Source organism: Rattus norvegicus, chromosome 1 (genome assembly GCF_036323735.1).
Source record: "Rattus norvegicus strain BN/NHsdMcwi chromosome 1, GRCr8, whole genome shotgun sequence".
NCBI classification, from domain to species: Eukaryota; Metazoa; Chordata; class Mammalia; order Rodentia; family Muridae; genus Rattus; species Rattus norvegicus.
Window position 1 is genome coordinate 239,633,661 of NC_086019.1, and position 18,541 is coordinate 239,652,201.

At 43.8% G+C, this 18,541-nt stretch overlaps 1 protein-coding gene across 28 annotated transcripts in view; it reads right to left on the reverse strand.

Moving 5' to 3' along the window:
- The window catches only part of Sgms1 (sphingomyelin synthase 1), a 271,205-nt gene that overhangs the window by 223,670 nt on the left and 28,994 nt on the right, over positions 1-18,541 (reverse strand). For all 28 annotated transcript variants that reach the window (XR_005487755.2, XR_010053998.1, XR_010054000.1 and 25 more), the window contains exon 2: positions 6,493-6,571. The gene's annotated coding sequence lies outside the window, so the exon portion shown is untranslated. The remainder of the gene's footprint in view (positions 1-6,492; positions 6,572-18,541) is intronic.

Below are 18,541 nucleotides of genomic sequence, written 5' to 3' on the forward strand. Positions count from 1 at the left end.
ACTCTCCTGTAAAAAGCTGTGGTTACTCACACATGTCTTTAAAATGAGTGATATTTTTTAAAATTAAGAAAAAAATGTAGCGAAGCTGTTAAACAGGGCATTCATGGATCCTAATTACACAAAACAAGATAAACCACCAGATAAGGAATAGCAAGCATGAAGGGACTGGACCCTTTAAAACAAACAAACAAATGAAACAACAACAAAAGCTAAACTTTTAAAAGAAGACAATGTTGCATCCTACATTAAGCTTGACAACTTACAAAATACATACTTTCATGTGTGTCTCACCACAGGAACCCCTTTATAGTTGTAACAAGCTGATAACACCTGCTACCAGGCATCCGGTCTGCAGACACTGGACTCCAGGGACGCAGCATGCTCCAAGTGAGCTTCATTCTTACCTACAAACTGCTCATGACGGGAGGCTGGGGAGTATAGAGGAACGGAGACTGAGGGGGATTGAACCTAGGTTCTTCTCTCACTTAGACCACTTATCACACATCACTCTGATATATATTCAAATAGTCAAATTCATGGAAACAGTAAAATGGTTGACACCAGAGCTTAGGGAGCAGGAAAAACCAGAAGTTGTGTGATGTGATTAGTGTTTCACATAATCAAGGAAAACGAGGCTATCAACTTGGGGGTTGGGAGGACGGTCAGTGGGCATGGACAGTAGCTTGGGAGGAAGAAAGAGGGGAAAGGATGGAATTCGGTTTCAACTAAAAATGTTTTAAGATTTTAAAAAGAGAAAATACCAAACAGACTAATCAACCAAAGAGCTAACGGTGTCATCCAGACCATAGTGGCTACTGATGTTATTTTTGTTGCTGACAATTGAGAGAATGAGGGTGACCCTGCTTTCCCTGCGCTAAGAAGCACCCAGGTCAAAAGCAATGAAGTAATTGTTAATATCTAATCCCATGTACTCAGCAAGGCAAAAGGCTTTAAGAATAAAGTCCGACAGAGTTAAACCCAAGAACCCATTACAGTTCCCACAGGCATTTGATAAGTTCAGGATCTGTCTACAGAATTAGAAGTTAATCCATTTACCCCCTGAGTACGTGTACATTTGGAATGTAATTATGATCATAAAAGTTAGGTGTTGAAATCAATACTCAACATTACCACCTCCTCCTGTTAAAGAGACAATAACAAAGGAATGTTTGGACACTAGGCATTAGCGTGAGACTCATCTGAAATCCCTGACAGTATCTCATTGTAAGTGATCTCCTGTCAAAAGGAAGGCTTAAAAAAATAATAAGTCCCAAAGGCACAGCTTAGTCAAGGCACACGTGAGCTCCTCCCACATACCAGGCAGTTGCCGTCAGTGGAAACTGTACTGGAGGGCAGTGTCATGAAGGGAAGCAGGGAGTCTGGCCATGAAAATAAGCTTTGTGAATACCGATTAACACTATTTTGTCCTTAAAAGCATAGCGTGGAGAGTCAAAACTGTGTTTTCTATCAAGGTTTTCTTTGCTTTGATAGCTACAGATGTGGGAGCTGCCTTGTAAGTTATCAACAGTAATGCTTCGACTTCCAGAGTCTTGAGTCTGCGGTAAATATAAAGAAATCATTGTTGTTGTCTTCAAAACACAACATGACCCTCCCTAACTGTCTGAGACCCAAGAGCGACCCTCCTACATTACAAAGGAAAAATTCTCAGCAATGTGGGAAAATATTCTTAAGAGGAAAACAGTGACTCCCTGTAGAGAGGGCTGGCTAGAGCCTAAGAAACAATAAGACAGTCCAAACCTAAGACAGTTAGCACATCTCACATCCTACTGACACATTTGAATCCCACCCCACCCCTAAAGAGTGTTTGTCATCTACTTCTGATTTGATTAAACAGCATTTCTGAGTGAAGGCCAACCCTAGAAGTGCCTGGCCATCCAGGGTGGCAGAACATTAGCAGAACAGGTACAGTAAATAACAACACTGGCCTTTGGGCACAGAGGCACTTCTATAAGGGTCTACTTCATATGGGTTTCTCATCTCTGCTTCCTTGATTAATTATTAACTCAAATGCCCAACAATCAAAGGCTTGACATGACAATATTGACCCTTACAGGCCACATGAGAGGACATCAACACAATAACAAGGGATAAGGAATAGTAACCACAAGGCACTATTCTAAATGCCCCACAAATGCCCATTCATTTGAGCTTTCCCAGAACCTTGAGGGGTAAAAAAAACCTTAGTCCCCATTGAACAGTTAGAGAACAGGGCACAAAGAGGCTGATCAACATGTACAGATCATGCAGCCAGACTTGCATACAATCCATTCATGATCTTTATCACAAGTTCATTCTGCCATCCTAATATATCTTCTCTCAGTTCAAACAAAAGAACACACCTCAAAAATGTTATGCAAGCCATAAAAAAATGCACGTTAATTATCATCATCACAATTAGTGAGCCTTCCAGTTCCGAATGACCTTCCCGCTAACCAGCTTTATGTATCAGCAAAGGCAACAACCATTGACCTACAGTCCGTTCGTCCGTCTGCACTTCCACTTCAGCTAAGGAAACATCATCCTCAGGTTCTGGAACTGAAGCACATGACCAGGACCGTTCAATCAAAAGAGGATGGCCCCAACCACATCAGGAGGCTACGCCCTAGCCAGGCCCCTCTTTCAGGGGGTCCATCCCTGGGCTCAATTACCTGCACACTAAGTGGATAGCTTGAATTGGGTTTTCTGTCACTTCCAGCCAAGAGAACCATCTTGGTACTTTCTAAAGCACATTTTGTTCTATTGAGCCTCACCAACATGAACTTCAGAACTTTCTCTTTTTTGAAAATAAATCTTGAGAGAGGGAAAAACTAAATTTTAACTAGATGGGCTTGAGAAGTCAACCTTCCTAAGGATCTCATTCTTGGCAAGATAACCCCATGCAGTAGAACAGCTCAGTTTTTCTCGGGCCACAGAACAAGTGATTTTACCTATCGGCTTTGTTTATCTTCAGGAAATGATATTTTAGGCTGGGCCAGTGGTGCAAGCCTGTACTCCCAGTTACTTAGGATACTGAGACAAAAGAACTGAAAATTCAAAGCCAGCTGAGGCTGTGAGGGTTAGGGGGAGCATTTTAGCTATAGAGCTATCCAGTTCACAGTTCCTCAGGGTCAGAAGCATGACACCAATCTGCTCGGTTACAGTGGGCCCCTGTGCAGAGCAGTGTCAACAGTGGCAGAGGCCGAGCCGAGTGGTGAGCAACACTACAGACGAGAGAAAGGAAGGCTCATCCTTAAAAGGCTGAACAGGGTCTCATGAACTGCACTTACTTCTGAGGGCAGGACCCAACTGGCCTCCTCTCTACTAGTAAGACCTACCTCCTCTCAGCGGCAGCATTTATCTCACAAATCTCCAGGATGTGAGCCTCTGGGGAACAGACTAAGTCCTAGAGACAGTCGACTGCACCAAGTTTGACATCAGAACAAAGCAGTGTGCACTTTACCTCACACACTCGCTCAACTACTCACGGACCATCCTTTCCACAATGGTTCCCTCAGAAGTCTCGGGATTTCAGAGGAAAGCATTGTTACCCACCTGTGCCCCTGCCTCCAAGGAGGGTAAAAAGCATCGCACTTGTGGTCAGTGTCGGAGGTGACAGAGAACATCACTGAGAGCTTTAGACTTTATTCCGCCTTTGAATTTAGCACACCACTAAATAATTACAACTACAACATCCAAGTCAACACCCAGGCTCGATTCCTAAAAGACATCTTGGGCTGAAAGAAGGAAGTGTGGCCTACGTGGTCTATGGTGGCTCACTGACATAATCATAGCTGGTCTAAGGAGAGTCATGCATGGTAAGAGGGCAGACAATAAAAGCCCATAAAACACACACAAGCATTTATAAAAACTGCTAACTAGCTTACAATGATATTTCTTAGAGAAATATAAAAGCCACTATTTTATGTTCCTTGCAATGATGTCTACCGACTTCTAATAAACATAAATGATCATGTATGACCTTGAGCCAGGAAGGATAAGCAGACCAACATAGATTTGTTACTCTACATTCCACGTGGTATTATCTTGGTTTGTTTGATTACAGAGGCCTGCGAGGCTTGCCTTGATAAGCACGCCAAAAGCTTCCCTCCCTCTCTCAGGCCGGCAGCCTTCACACAGCCTAGAACAGCCTGAACAGTCTGGGTCTCAAAGCTGTAAGAACTGGTTTCTCTCATACTACACAGTCTTCCTACTAAAGGTAGTCACTGGATTATCACTACATATCAAATTTACAAAACTAATTGACAGTTGTTATCTTAATTTTAAATTAAGAAACTGGCAGTTTTATTTCCAGACTATATTTTGTTATACCTCCTAGAAAACACAAACCTAGAGCAGAATTTTTAGATTCTCGAGCACCTCTGAAATAAGAGTGCACAGACTTTATCTGATTATCATCATTTTGAGCATAAATATGGTAGCACTTTAAATATTGCTAGAGGAGAGAATAAACGCACTAGATGAGCTTAGATTCCTATATGACCACACAGATGACCTTTACTATATCTCTGCTTTAATGACATAAGGTAGGAGCTGGTAACCACTTTGAGAAAAGGCAGATCATAAATATTTCACCTCTGTGAGCCATATGATCTTCTGTTGCAACTACCTACCCTGGTTTCTATTGTTACCAAACACAATTTGTAAGCAAGTCAGCATGACCGTGTTTGAATAAAACTTTATTTAAAAAAAAAACAATTTGGCAATAAAAATATCATTTTCCCATAGAGAATACTTCCTTATATTCTTCTAGCCTTAAATGTCTTTGAAACTGAGCCAGATATACTTGGTTAGAGGTATAGACTCAAATCTCCACGATGCCAATAATTGCCTCTTACCAGCTTGGACTATGAATGCCTTTGGGTTTACTTTCCGGAATGCTAGAGTTCAACTACTCTATCTACAACTGTGACTCCATAAGCAAAGACAAGCTCTCGGGTACAAGGCACAGCTGATGTTCTCTTCTCATAGCAGCACCTACTAAGCTTCTAACTAATTTGCCGATGGCCTGCTCGAGAGAGTCTACAGGCTGCCTAGAGACACTGCAAAGTAACAGAGAGCAGAGCCAGCAGAGAGGGTCACAGGAGCAGCTGGAGTCACCGCAGGACTCAAGAAACCACGCAGAGCTACCTGTGCCTGCATCTTCCATCAAGTCCGGACTTCTTCACAGACAGCATCAGCTGGGCAAAGGCTGGATGTCACACTGGCACTCCACTGGAGCCATGGTAAGAATAAACCCCACTCAATCTCCATTTCTGTGGAGGGTGGGCAAACCTCTTAAAAGGATTCACATCTACTAGAATAGATAAACCTTGGTGTTTCCCCACAGTGGAATTCCTGACAGCAATGAGAAAGGGCATTCTCTAACTGTATGCAACAACAGGAGTAGTGGGTGGCTGAGTGTACAAAATATACAAGTATACAAAAATATAATCTGAGTTATACATTACACACACACACAGTAAACAAAGGAAAAATGAATTTATACTGCTACAAGTCACGGGAGCAGTACAGTGTCTACTAGAAGGGAGATGTGCGAGCCACACATGTATGTTTGGCTTGCAAAGTTACCTTGATTATGTATTCATGATACACGTAGTTATTAAAAGCCTGGAATTCAGAACAGGCAATAGCTACCTTACAAGAGATAATGACTCCTGTGACCAGCTCTGATGTGTAACTATAATCGCTACAGAATTATAAAGTCCAACAAGTCTTTCATGTAAAATTTCTAGCTTGGAATTATTTCTGGCCTCTCTGGTGTTGACTTGAACATTATTAACATCAATTTTACATGACCACACCTGATCTTCCCATGTTCTCCTACAGATGTGAATCTTTTTTCTAAATTAACCAACATTTGGTCACACAGGTCACAGAGACTGGTGTACTATGAAAGCCATCAGGAGGAGGGTTGTTACCATCTAATCCACTCACACAACCAACCAAATGGCAGCCAAGGTGGACAGGCAGCTTACAGGAAAAGAATTAAGCACAGGGTCGCTCTCAGGCAGATCCAACACCACATCTCTATATCCCCATAGTTGGCGTCAATTCAATTCAGACTGCTTAGCCGTCCACTAATTAGATATAGTTAAAATCTTTTAATTTCTATAAATTATGAAGGGAGACAATTTCTGTTACACTCTTGTGTTTACTTATGTGATCTGGTGTCACATGATTTATGAGTGTTCTAAAATGGCAGTCATGGGAGGCTGTTATTATTTTTAGACGCTCTACACATTTTAGGAGAAAGTGCCATGATATTTGGAATATATTCCCATGTATTTCAACAAAAACAGAAATAATCAAAATATTTTTTAAGGGGACACACCTACCAAAACAGGAAAAGAAAATTAACAAGACACTAACAACATTCAAATGTGGGTGCTGGGCACACCGTCCGTTCTGTCCACTCTCCAGCAGGCTTGAGAACATTTCATTGTATAAAGCTGCAGACAAGTCTTTACTCACCTTCCGAGTGGGTGGCTATCTTCTAAATACGATCGAATGGCGAGGTCTGTCCTCCGGCACCACTCACCCTGCCTTCAACCTATAAGTGACAGCAAGTGACATGTTAGCCTCAAGGAACTGTATGAAGGCAATGTTCTTTCAGTCAGTAGATGTACTTAATATATGGCAAGTCTCGAGATTAAAATAGTGCTATAACTTAAAAAAACAGGGAGAAATATGAACATATTTTAAAAAGATCTCATATTGACCAAGGGAAATTCCAGCCTCCCTCACTCTAGCTTGAAACCAAAGCAATCCCACTGTGAACTTTTTTTTCTTCCTCTCTCTCTGGCTTCATCTGAAAGTGTTCTTGACAAAAATTGCCTTGACTAGGCTATAAAGAGACATTCTGCCATAAGTATTCATCGAGTAACTATTACTACAAGCAGCTAATTAACATATCCATTACTTCATGTCCTTAATTAACTTCTCTCATTGTTTGTTTTGATGTCTGGCTCTGTAGCCGAGGCTGGCTCCTTCCTCAGGACCCTCCCAGCCTGCACTCAGAGGGCCAGGGTTACAGGTAGCAGCGGCCCTGTTAGTTCTTTCTTACTGTGGCGAGAACTCTTAGCAAGTGTCCAACTCACAAGATACTGTTATTAATTATGGCCATTGTGCCCACCCTTTATCAGTGCCATGGTGAGTTTCTCTTCGTATGAAACCATTTCTAGGTAGTGTCATGGCCAAACACTCTGACCTGTAAGGGCCTGGGCTTCCTTTTGGCCTTGAATTTCTGAGACCATACTTACCAGCCTTTTTTTTTTTTTTTTAAACAGTCAACAACCACAGTGAAACTGCAGGTCTTCCTCAATCCCTCTGAGGCAAAGATAGTCAGAGCCAGCCCACCCAAAGTCCAACGATATGCTACCCAGTCAGGCAGCTGGGTAAGACCAAGTCACACTCACGCTGTTTAGCACAGGCCTTCTGCTGTGGCGGTAGCTACTCCATCCAATCTTCCCCTACAGTTCCTAGTGTGTTGACCAACCTCTCTCTAGAGAAGGTAGCTAAGAGCCAAAGAAGGTGTCCAAGATACTCAAGTAGAAAATAGCAGAAATTAAATTGCTACTTAAGTCTTTGACTTCTGAATCAGAGTTTGTCTCACTACACACGCTTTGCTCTGCCCCAGAGATGATGCTCTTCCGAAAAGCAGCCCAGAGTCAAAAGGCCAAACAACGCTCTACCTGAGGGAGCACGCGGGTGTGTGCTACAACATGTTTCCTAAGAGAAGACATCCACAATCCTGCTTAATGGTACCATTAATCCTGTAATCATCACAATTACTATAATTACTACTAATAATTATACTTCCTTGTAGACACAATAACCTTCGTGTATTTCTGGCATTTTATACATATAATTCATTTTCCTCCCTTTTCCCAAGAGTACAGTTGCCCAACTTAAGTAAATAGCAAGCATCACAGAGGAATGCCAGTCACTTTCGTCTTCGCTGCAATCAAAGGAAGCCCTTGCTGGTAAGGACTCTCCTTTCACACAATGGAACCCATGGTGCCAAACAGGAGCCCAGGCCAGCCCCACAAATGAAGTTCAGAAGCAGAGAGAACAAACTTTCTGTGCACAGAGGGCCATGGCCTCTCTGCTAAGCAGATGTCTGCACGCACACGCACACGCACACGCACACGCACACGCACACGCACACGCACACGTGTGATGCTCAACGGGTGAGCAAAGGCCGTGGCTGTGAGGTCCTGTCCTCTTCCCTGGTTAGCTTAGGAAGTGAGAGACGCTCTCCCAGCTGCTTCCTGGGAAGCAGGAGCTGAGCCTGCCTTCCAGAGATGCTGGGAATCACAAAGGAGACCCCCATGGTGGGGACTTGGACCCCAGGAATACTCTAAGCAGCCCCTTCAAGCCACCCAAAACTAAGGGGAAATGCAGGAGGTAGTTTCTAGAAACATCGATCTCAACTCAAAGATTGTGGTGGTAGAGGTTAAGCAAATAAATTAATACCTTAAAAGTTGTTAATATTAAACCAAGAAAGAGAGTACTGTTGGTACTTGAATTGTTAAGGGAAAAAAAAAAATCCCATTTGACTTCCCTAGGCCATTTCCTACTTCACTGTCATTGGTGGAGTTTGGGAAGAGAAGTGTGAATTGCTTCTCCATTCTCTTACAGCCAGCAATAGAGGAGGCATGAGGACAACCGTGGAATGTAACTTCATAATTACCCGTGTTCTGAAGGCATCTCTTCAAAAGCAGAAACCCCAGACTTTTGCCAGATGGACAGGCAGACAAAATGAAATCTAGAGACCTGTAATCGCAGCTCTACACCACCTAGCCTGTCAGGTATCAGTGAGGTCCAGTCCTCCTCCTCATCCTCCCTACCCACTGACCCACTACAGGCACAAGCATCAGTCAGGCTCAAGCCACACAGAAGCTACACTTCACACTGCTGACATTTTCCACCCTCTAATGACTGGTAAGACATTTTCATTGGAAGTGATAATTGTATGATTACTATATAAAAAGAAACATCTCCCAGCACTAGGGAGGCAGAGGCGGGCAGATCTCTGAGTTTAAGGCCAGCCTGGTCTACAGATTGAGTTCCAGGACAGTGAAAGGCTACACAGAGAAAGCCTGTCTCAAAAAAAAAATCTAAAATAAATAAACAAACATCAATTTAGCTTTGTCTCTAAAAAGTTATTATTCTGAAATATGTTTAAAAGAGAGAAACTGTGGAAGCCAGCCTCCAAAATGGCGGCCAGTGGTCCCTGCCTCCCAGCATCCCTGGACTGGGGCAGTTCATCCCCTCCCACGCTAAATATCGCTGCTGAGTGCAAATGCTACAATAGTGGGGGAGCACCAGAGATGCTCCCACTGTTACATGAAGACTCTGCAACTCACATCTTACTCTGTCTCTGAGGGGAGCTGGCTGCCAGGACATGAGGACAGACAAGAAGCGCTACAAGAGGAGGGCATACAGCTCAATGGGTAAAACATGTCACACAAGCATGAAGACCTGAATTCAAATTCCCAGGTTCCATAAAGCCGAAAGCAGCAGGCACATCTGCCATCCCAGGTAAGATGGGTGACACAGAAAGGAGAGTCTCTGCAAGATCACAAGCCAACGACCAGCCAGAATGGACAGCAGTGAATGAGAAAGAGACCCTGTCCACGAAGGTGAGGACTCACATGGATTGTCCTTTGACCCCCACATGTATATTCTCTCTCTCTCACTCTCTCTCTCTCTCTCTCTCTCTCTCTCTCTCTCTCTCTCTCACACACACACACACACACACACACACACACACACACACACACACCCCAACACCAACAAAAAAAGTTCTACAGAGAGAGACACATTTTTGGTAAAATATACTTCCTCAAACCAGTGAGAAACTGAGAGGAAAAACCAGGGAGAAATAACCACACATGTGCGCCATCGTAGAAGCAGATCCCTCAGGACCAGGCGGTCCGCACTGCAACTCCACAAGACCCCAAGTCAAAACCATCGGATTACCTGTTCCCAAATTCCTGACCCCCACATAGAAACTGTGAGGTCATGCTTAGGGTTTAGTCAGACAATGATGAGCACTGTAATAGAACATGTATGATGTGGGCTTCGGTTTGGGAGGCTGCGTGTGTGTGTGCATTTGCACTTACTGACTGCATCTTCTCTGCTCATTCTTTAGCACCTCCTCAACATGGAGATGCACCACTAGGCTGAGTTTTGAGCAAACATTCGTTTGTTTCTCTCTATGGTCTCACCACATAGTATTCTCAATATGCCACTGTGCTGTGCCTAAGTTACGCCCAATGTAAAGGAAACATATTGTGTATATTCTTCCGAGACGTCCTCTTCCTTACGATTTGATGCTGAGATCCATCCCTGTTGCCTCACGAGGCTGCAGCTCATTCCCCTCACCCCCCATTCCACATTTTTCATTGTGAGAAGGGGCTCATAATTCCCAGTTCTATTTTACTGCTGAGGATCCTGGGAATTTTCAATTTTCAGCTGTTGTGAATAATGCTGCCATAATATGTTGGCACTTGTCCCCTGGTACATACAGCAAGTTTCCGCAGGCTCTACCTAGGGAAAGATGGCAAGGCCAGGGCAGGTTAGGGAGGGGGCTGACCAAGTTCACTCCTCTAAGTAAAGCCAAATTGTTTTCCAAAGTGTTTGTGTACAGTGGACTCCAGCCGCCTTTCCCAGCTCGCTCTAAGAGGCTTGCTTGTTTTGCTAATTGCAGGGAAAGGTCTCCTTGTGGCCACGACACTACTGCAAATAGACAGTCCTCCCAAGCAGGGGCCCAAACAGATGGAGAACATTAGTCACAGGACACTGTACAGACTTGAGAAGGCTGACAGGGAGAGCCAGTACCATGCACTGACCGTGGCGGTAAGGACACTTCTAGACACATGATAAATGCAGAGCCTGTTTTCTCCCTGTTGGCGTCACAGTGTGGTCCTACCCTCTTTCCGTTATGATACTGGGGGAGAGCGGCTTGAACTTGCTCAAGCCAAATTCAACACTCAAGCTGAGGGGCCAACAGTCTCTAGGAAACAGTTCTTCCACCAGAGGACAGCCTCTGTTTCTGATATTGTCACCTGTTAGATGAAACTATTGCATACTGTAACTAAGTCTTCTTTCCAGTGCTTCTATTAAAAATTAAATATTTTCTATAAGAAAAGATGTCCTTCGCAGAGTTAGTTAATCCAATTTCTTAGGTGAAAACAGCAACCTTATAATAATCTGCATTTCTAGTAAAAATAAGATCACAGGCTCTTTGGCATTAAAAGCAAGTAACAAGAAATTCTTTCCCCAGGTATTGGTGGCAAACCCCTTTAATCCCAGCATGTGGGAGGGAGGCAGAGGCAAAGGGATCTCTGATTTCAAGGCCAGACAGGGCTATACAGGGAAACCTTGTCTCAAAAAAGTTCCTTCAATTTGGCCAAGAAAGTATTTTATACAAGTCAAGGAGTCTCAGAAAGATAAAACTAAAATGTTACCTAATGAGATCATTCAAATTCAATCTCTCAATATTTTGTATTTGTCTCTTTAAAATCATTTATCTTGGAGCTAGAGAAATGGCTTGGCAGCTAAGAGCACTGGCTGCGCTTCCAGATAACCCAGGTTCAATTCCCAGCACCCACATGGAGAGTTACAACTGACCATAACTCCATCTACATTATTTCTAGCTCTTCCCACATGGCTAGGAGGAACATAGCCATTTTGTCCTTGAAGAAATTTAAGCTGAGATCCTAAGAAAGTTAGCCAGAATAACATCGGCAGTCAAAGAAAATGACAGGGACAACACTTGAAACTCACCTAGGAGTTTAAAGTCCATCTTCTTTTTAGAGTGGACTCTCTAGAACAGCGGTCCTCAACCTTCCTGATGCTGTGACCGTTTAACACAGTTCCTCGTGTTGGATGACCCCCAACCATAAAATTATTTTCTTTGCTACTTCATTACTATAATTTTGCTAGTGTTGTGAAATGTAATACAAATAAATGACATGCAAGCTATCCATCCGAAATGCAACCCCGATGAAAGGATCAATACTTCACTCCCAAAAAGGGTCGAGACCCACAGGTTGAGAAACGCTGAGCTCCAGGCTTGGGGGGAAAGTGTAGACCTTACATGTGACGATACCCTGGTCCTCCTGGGAAGCAGAAGAGCCCAGCTCCAGTGCCACACGGGTTCACCCCGACAGGCAAAAGTCTGGTAGTACACGAGATCTCCATCTACAAAATGCAGATACTTAATTTCAAAGGGTTATTGTAAGGATTAACGAGATCAACACGAAACTGCACTTGACACATAGAAGGGCATCACACAGATAGGCTTAACCGTGAAAGGTGAAGAGAAAAGATTCTCCAGCTACTTAGCAGACAAAAGCAGGGAACTGATTTTAGACAAAGTCCCATTCTTCACAATGAAGGACCTGATAAAAATGATAGCCATACATGTATCTAATGGCTTTTTTACTAATACCAAGACTTCCTAGTTCTGGGGCTGGAGAGATGTCTCGGCAATTAAGAGTTCTTGCTGCTCCTAATTCTAAGAAGAGGAATTAGGCTCCCAGCCCCAACATGGGAGCCTCCCAACAGCCTGTAAACTCCAGCTCTAGATTTAAAAGTGTTCCTCTGGCCTCAGTAGGCACCTGCATGCACCTGCCTATATACACATATACACACAGAGACACAGAGACACACACACAAACAATAATCAATAAAGCCCTCAAAAGAAAAATGGCTTCCTCATTCTGTACTACCCTAAACAGAATAACCTTGCCAACTAGATCAACCTTTTAGAACATTAGTAAGCATTACACATTTTTATGCAAACATTGGAACTGAAAGGACTCAAAGTAAAACATTTGGCTCATTTTAACTTTTCTAGATCAGAGAAGTCTTAATCACTCATTTAAAATAGCAGCATTTTTTAAACCATATTTTGTTTCCTGAAAATCATCCTAAGCTATCTGGCCAATGAAGAACCACTCCTGATTAAACAACCATTACAGTAAATGGCAAAATGAACTCTGGCAATGCTGTATATTCCACTGTTCAAGGACGTGAGCTCAGCTCCTAACAGCACCCCTGTGCTGTACATAAGAGGCGTTTCACATAGGAAATATGAACTTAGGAACAGAGTGTCCATTTTAGTGCCTAGGAGTCACCATGGTAACTGATCCTGTTTGCACATTGAGGAAGAACAGAGCAGCAGTAGCAGCTACATGATAGGGATTGTAGTTCTGCATTGCAAAACGGGAGGGTCCAACGTTCCTGAGCCACTGATGCTAGTCTGAGGAAGCCTGAGCCATGTGTTTGCTCTGGTACGTGACACAGAGGGAGCAAATGCCTACCAAGGGACCATTTTTCAAAGCAGATAATGAGAAAGACTAGAACATACCTCAGAACAGTATGAGCTGTGTGAACAGAGCAGAGGTAGGCACTGCTCACGACTTCGCAGTATGTCCTATGGACAAGTCGCTTTGCCCCGCAGATGTCTGTGCTGGCCCATTAAAGAATGTGTTTGTATTTGTCTCTTCTGAGAGATCCGTAACACAGATCCCTACCTCACAGATAAGAAAGATGACTCTCATAGGTTAAAAGTGACTTGTCCAAAGTCACATATTAGTTTATAGGTAATGTAAGTGGTCCAGACCATATTGTAGGTTCTCAGACATCTCCTAGCACGGCCTGCTCAGCTCACAGAACTGAAACACTACTAATGCCCTAAGGGTTTTGTAAAAAACAAAATGAGATTATACACGCACACAAATAAACACATAAACATATATTCATATGTCTATGTGACTAGTGTCCCCTCGCCCCCTTCCTCTCCTCATTCCTTGATGTTTGGAATATGCTGTGATAGGTTGGCAACAATGTTACCGTAAATAGTATAGTATAATAACCACCTGGAAGAGGTCTATGATAATGACAGCGACAACAGAAATTTTAGCAGAAGATATATAAGCAACAAATGTCCAATACCACTATTAGGGAAATACAAATCCAGATCTCAATGATATACCAATCAAATACACACAATAAGACCCACCAATCGGAAGGATTGTTATTTTTCTTATTCCTATAATCAAAGGGCAGGTAAACATCAAATATAAGAGAGGAAGGACTTACTTGGGCTCACACTTTGAGGGTCTATTGACCGCAGTGATGGGAGAAGTGGCTGTGCTAGCAGTAACAGGCTACTAGCTCACATTGATATGGACCAGGAAGCAGAGATAAGACAGTGAGCAGGGTTAGACTACAAATCCCAGCCCCTCCCCATGCCCCAAGCCTGGGCCCTACTTCTACAACAACACTGCCCATGGGCTGGGTACCAAATGTTCAACCATGAGAACCCATGTGAGTACATTTTATATCTGCACCATAATATTCTGCTCCTGGCCCCCATAGGCTCAGAGGCATGGCAAAATGCTTTTAACATGCATTCAAGCCCAACTTCAAAGGTTCCTATCATCTTCCTTTAATTAACAAATTAACTGAACGTGTACAAGTGTTTTGCTTACAGGTTTGTCTGTCCTCTCATGTGTATGCCTGGTGCCCAAGAAGGCCAGAAGAAGGTGCCAGATCCCCTGGATCTGGAATTGCAAAGTGTTCTTAGCTGCCATGTGGGTGCCAAGGTTCAAAGCTGGGTCCCCCTGCAAGAGCAGCTAGTGCTTTTAACTGCTGAGCCAACTGTCCAGCCTGTCCCTACAGTCTTATCACTTTCAACACTGTTCAAAGTCCAAAGTCTGTTCTGAGGTTTAAAATGATTCCTCAATTGCTAGGACAGCCATTTTCCAGCAGGATCCTCTGGAGGCTGTGTCTTATAAGGCAGAGCTCTACAGTTGAATCTGCACCTCAGCACCCTGGAACTCTGGAAGAGAGGTTTTACTGTTAAGTGGCCTTTCCTACGGTCACCATGCAAAGCCCAGGTTCCTCCTTAACAGCACTAATTTCTTTAACAATTATAACCACATTGTCTACACCACATCCTCTCTACAACTTTAGCCAGTGTCCCATCCCTCCTCTCCCCGACGACATTTTTCCGTTTCTATTCTGTCTTCTGCTCTCGCACACTTTAAATCTCAATAAATGCAGTGTGCAATAATCACACGGCAATCTATCATGTTCTCTCGAAATTCCCTCTGCCAAACAGTCCTTTTTTTTTTTTTAACTTCGATTCCACTCAAGTTTTCAGGACATGGGCAGAAATGCAGCCAGATGCTTTGTCAAATCAAACATCAATGGACTCTAGCAGGCAGTTCCTGGTAAGAGTCCTGCTTCCCTTTGGAAAGTCTTGAGTACACTGACCCAGTAAGCTCTGCTCACTGAACTTGTGGGCTTGCCAATCCCATGGCCACGGCCCTCCAATTCCTTCTTCACACCGATCCCAAAGACCTGGCCACAAAATGATGCTTCTCTAAGCAACAAGCCGGCTTTGTGCTCGTGCACTTTCACTAAGATGAGCCTCTGTATCTTCTGTGATGTCCTTTACGATAAATCAGCAAACACAAGTGTTCCCCTGAGTTAATGAGCAAATGAGTGACACCGAGAGGGGTGAGGGGCTAGAAACCCCTGGTACAGAACTAGTCGGGTAGAAACACAGTAAAACAACCTGAAATGGGGCCAGTCTTGTGGGGCTGAGCCCTTAAGCTGTGGGATCTGTATCATCTCCTGTAGCTAGTGTAATACTGGACTCTTGCCTGCCACACATCTGACACATATTGAGTGGTAGGGAAGAAAGGGTGGAGAAAAAGGTCAGGTGGTGAGGGGCAGGCCTTTAATCCCAGCACTCAGGAAGCTGGCCAAGGCAGGACGATATCTAAGTTCAGGACCAGTCAAATCTGCAGAGTGAGTTCTAGGACAGCCAGGGCTACACACAGAAACCTTCTTTTGAACCCACCACCACCACCACCACCAAAAAAGCTTGTTTACAAAACATCCGGATTAAAGTACAGATCTCTTCCTCTGGCTGTGGGACTTGAGGTAGCCTTTTCCACCTCTCCTGGAAGCACAGGGTTGGAGAGCTTTCAGGTGACTGAACATAGCCTAGGGCAACTTGTGGGGCGTGACCCCTTTAGGTTTGAAAGACCCTTTCACAGGAGTTGCCTAAAAACATTCAGAAACACAGATGTTTAGAGCAATAAAAATGTTTTTACGGTTGGGAGTGTCACCATAACATGAAGAACTCATTAAAGGAAGGGGTCAAGGCATTAGGAAAGCTGAGAACCACTTGCCTGTGTGTGTGTGTGTGTGTGTGTGTGTGTGTGTGTGTGTGTGTGTAATCAACTCTAGCTTTGGTCCCTCTGGGTTGGTCTGAATGTCCATTGGCTCAGCTATTTGAACATTTGGTCGCCCAATGGTGGCACTGTGTGGGTAGGTTTAGGAGATGTGGCCTTGCTAGAAGAAGGATGTCGCTAAGGGTAGGCTCTGAGGTTTCAAGACTGTGCACTATTCCTGGTCCACACTTTAATTCTTGCTTGAGATTTAAGGTGTGAGCCCTCAGCTGCTCCCCCAGCTCTCGGGCCTGCCTGCCTCATTTCCCAGCCATGACGGCAATGGACTCGTCTCTCTGGAACAGTAAGCTCAGAGAAACCCTTCCTTCTACACATTTCCTTGTTTGTGTTGTTTCATAACAACAGAAAAATAAGATACCCTCTGGTTTTACAGTGCCAACTCTGGAAACCAGTTCCCATCCTCAATGACCCAGCGACCCCAGCCACCAGACACTCCTTTTACTGCAGCGTCTAAGTCTGCAGGCAGCCACATGGCAGAAGCAATGGGCAGAACCCACGTACTTCTCATCGTGTCACAAGATGACAGTCTCCTGAATATCAGTTTCCAATTAATGTGTCCATTAGCCATTAGTTAGGACCCAGTGCTCCTGGCTTATGCAAGACAGGCCCAACAGTTCTGTTCTCTGGCCAGTATTTTCTCTTGATATTCCCCTAGGCAAACAGTGCAGGGAGCTCTCATTCACAAAGTTTTGATCTCTACAAATTCTCTTCCAACTGCTCAGCTCTGGATCAGCTGTCCTATCTGCCCTGGAACCTGCCCCATCTCTTTTTCCCAAATCCCAATGGCAACTTCAGACAACCAGCCAGCCATATATCTTACAGCGCCTTCCTCCTCTTCCTCCTCCTCCTTCTCCTCCTTTTCCTCTCCCTCCTCCCCCTCCCCCCTCCTCTTCTTCTCTTTCTCAAGGCAGGGCCATGTGGAGCCCAGGCCAGCCTCAAACTCACTAAGTTCTGAAAATGACCTTGAATTCCCGACCTTCCTGTCCTCACCTCCAGGTGCTGGGTACAGGTGTGAGCCCCTCAACAGCCTGTAATCTCAACCTCTGAACTCATCTTTCCTATCTTGGATCCTGGCACTGAAATGCACTCCTTGAGGGTGGTGCTTATTAGGGACCATTAGTGTCATTGTCAGAACCTAGCGTGATGCTGTTCAACAGCTGTCTGAGTTGCGATTACATCTCAGGAAAGAAAGGAAGGGAGGCTGGAACTGTAAATGCTGTGAAGGGTTTACTTCGAGCCTGACACTCACGGGCACTGTCTTAAGTATTAGAGAGCAGTGATCAGATAGCAAGTTCTCTGTATCAGTTACTTTTCTGTTGTCGTGAGGAGACAACATGACAAAAGCAACTTTTAAAAGTGTTTAAGTGGCCTTAGGGTTCTAGAGGGCTGAGTCCATGACTGGAGCGGTGGCACTGTGGCAGGAACAGCTGAGGGCTCATTATCTCAAACCTCAGGCTGAGGGCAGAGAGACCTCACTGGAAATGTTGTGAGTCTTGAAATCTCAAGGTCCATCCCTTGCGACACACCTCCTCCAACAAGGCCACAACTCCTAATCCTTCTGAAACTGTTCCACCACCAAGGATCAGACATTCAGACATATGAGCCAATGGATGCAATTCTCACTCAAACCACCACAGTCTATCAGCTTATATTCTTGTGATAATTATATATAATACACACACTATATAGATATAGATATAGATAGATATAAATATATATGTATATATGTGTATATGTGTATATATATGTATATGTATATGTATGTATGTATGTATGTATATATATATGTAAAGTAAACACATCCAAATACTCATATCTGATGAAACAGGGTTTGGATGTTTGTTCAAGCATTTTATTTTTCTCAACATTGAATATATTTTAAAGGTGGAAATGGTCTTTAGTGAGAAAAGATGAAATGTAAAGCATCTGCTCTCTATGAGGGAGGGGTTTGCAAGCTAACTCATTTCCAAGAATTCTGGATAGAGGATTTTTACTGTAATCTATTTTTTTTTAACATGATGCTTCCCAGCAGAAAAAGCAATCAGAAGAGGGGGTTGGGGGGATGGAAATGAACAAGTCCAGCCAACAGAACTCAACTAAGGAAGAGGTACTTGAGGGCTGGAGAGATTGTTCAGGGCTTAGGATCGTGCGCTGCTCTTGCAAAGGACATGATCTCATTTCCCTGCAACCATATCAGACAGCTCACAACTGCCTGTGACTCTAGCTCCAGGATATCAGTC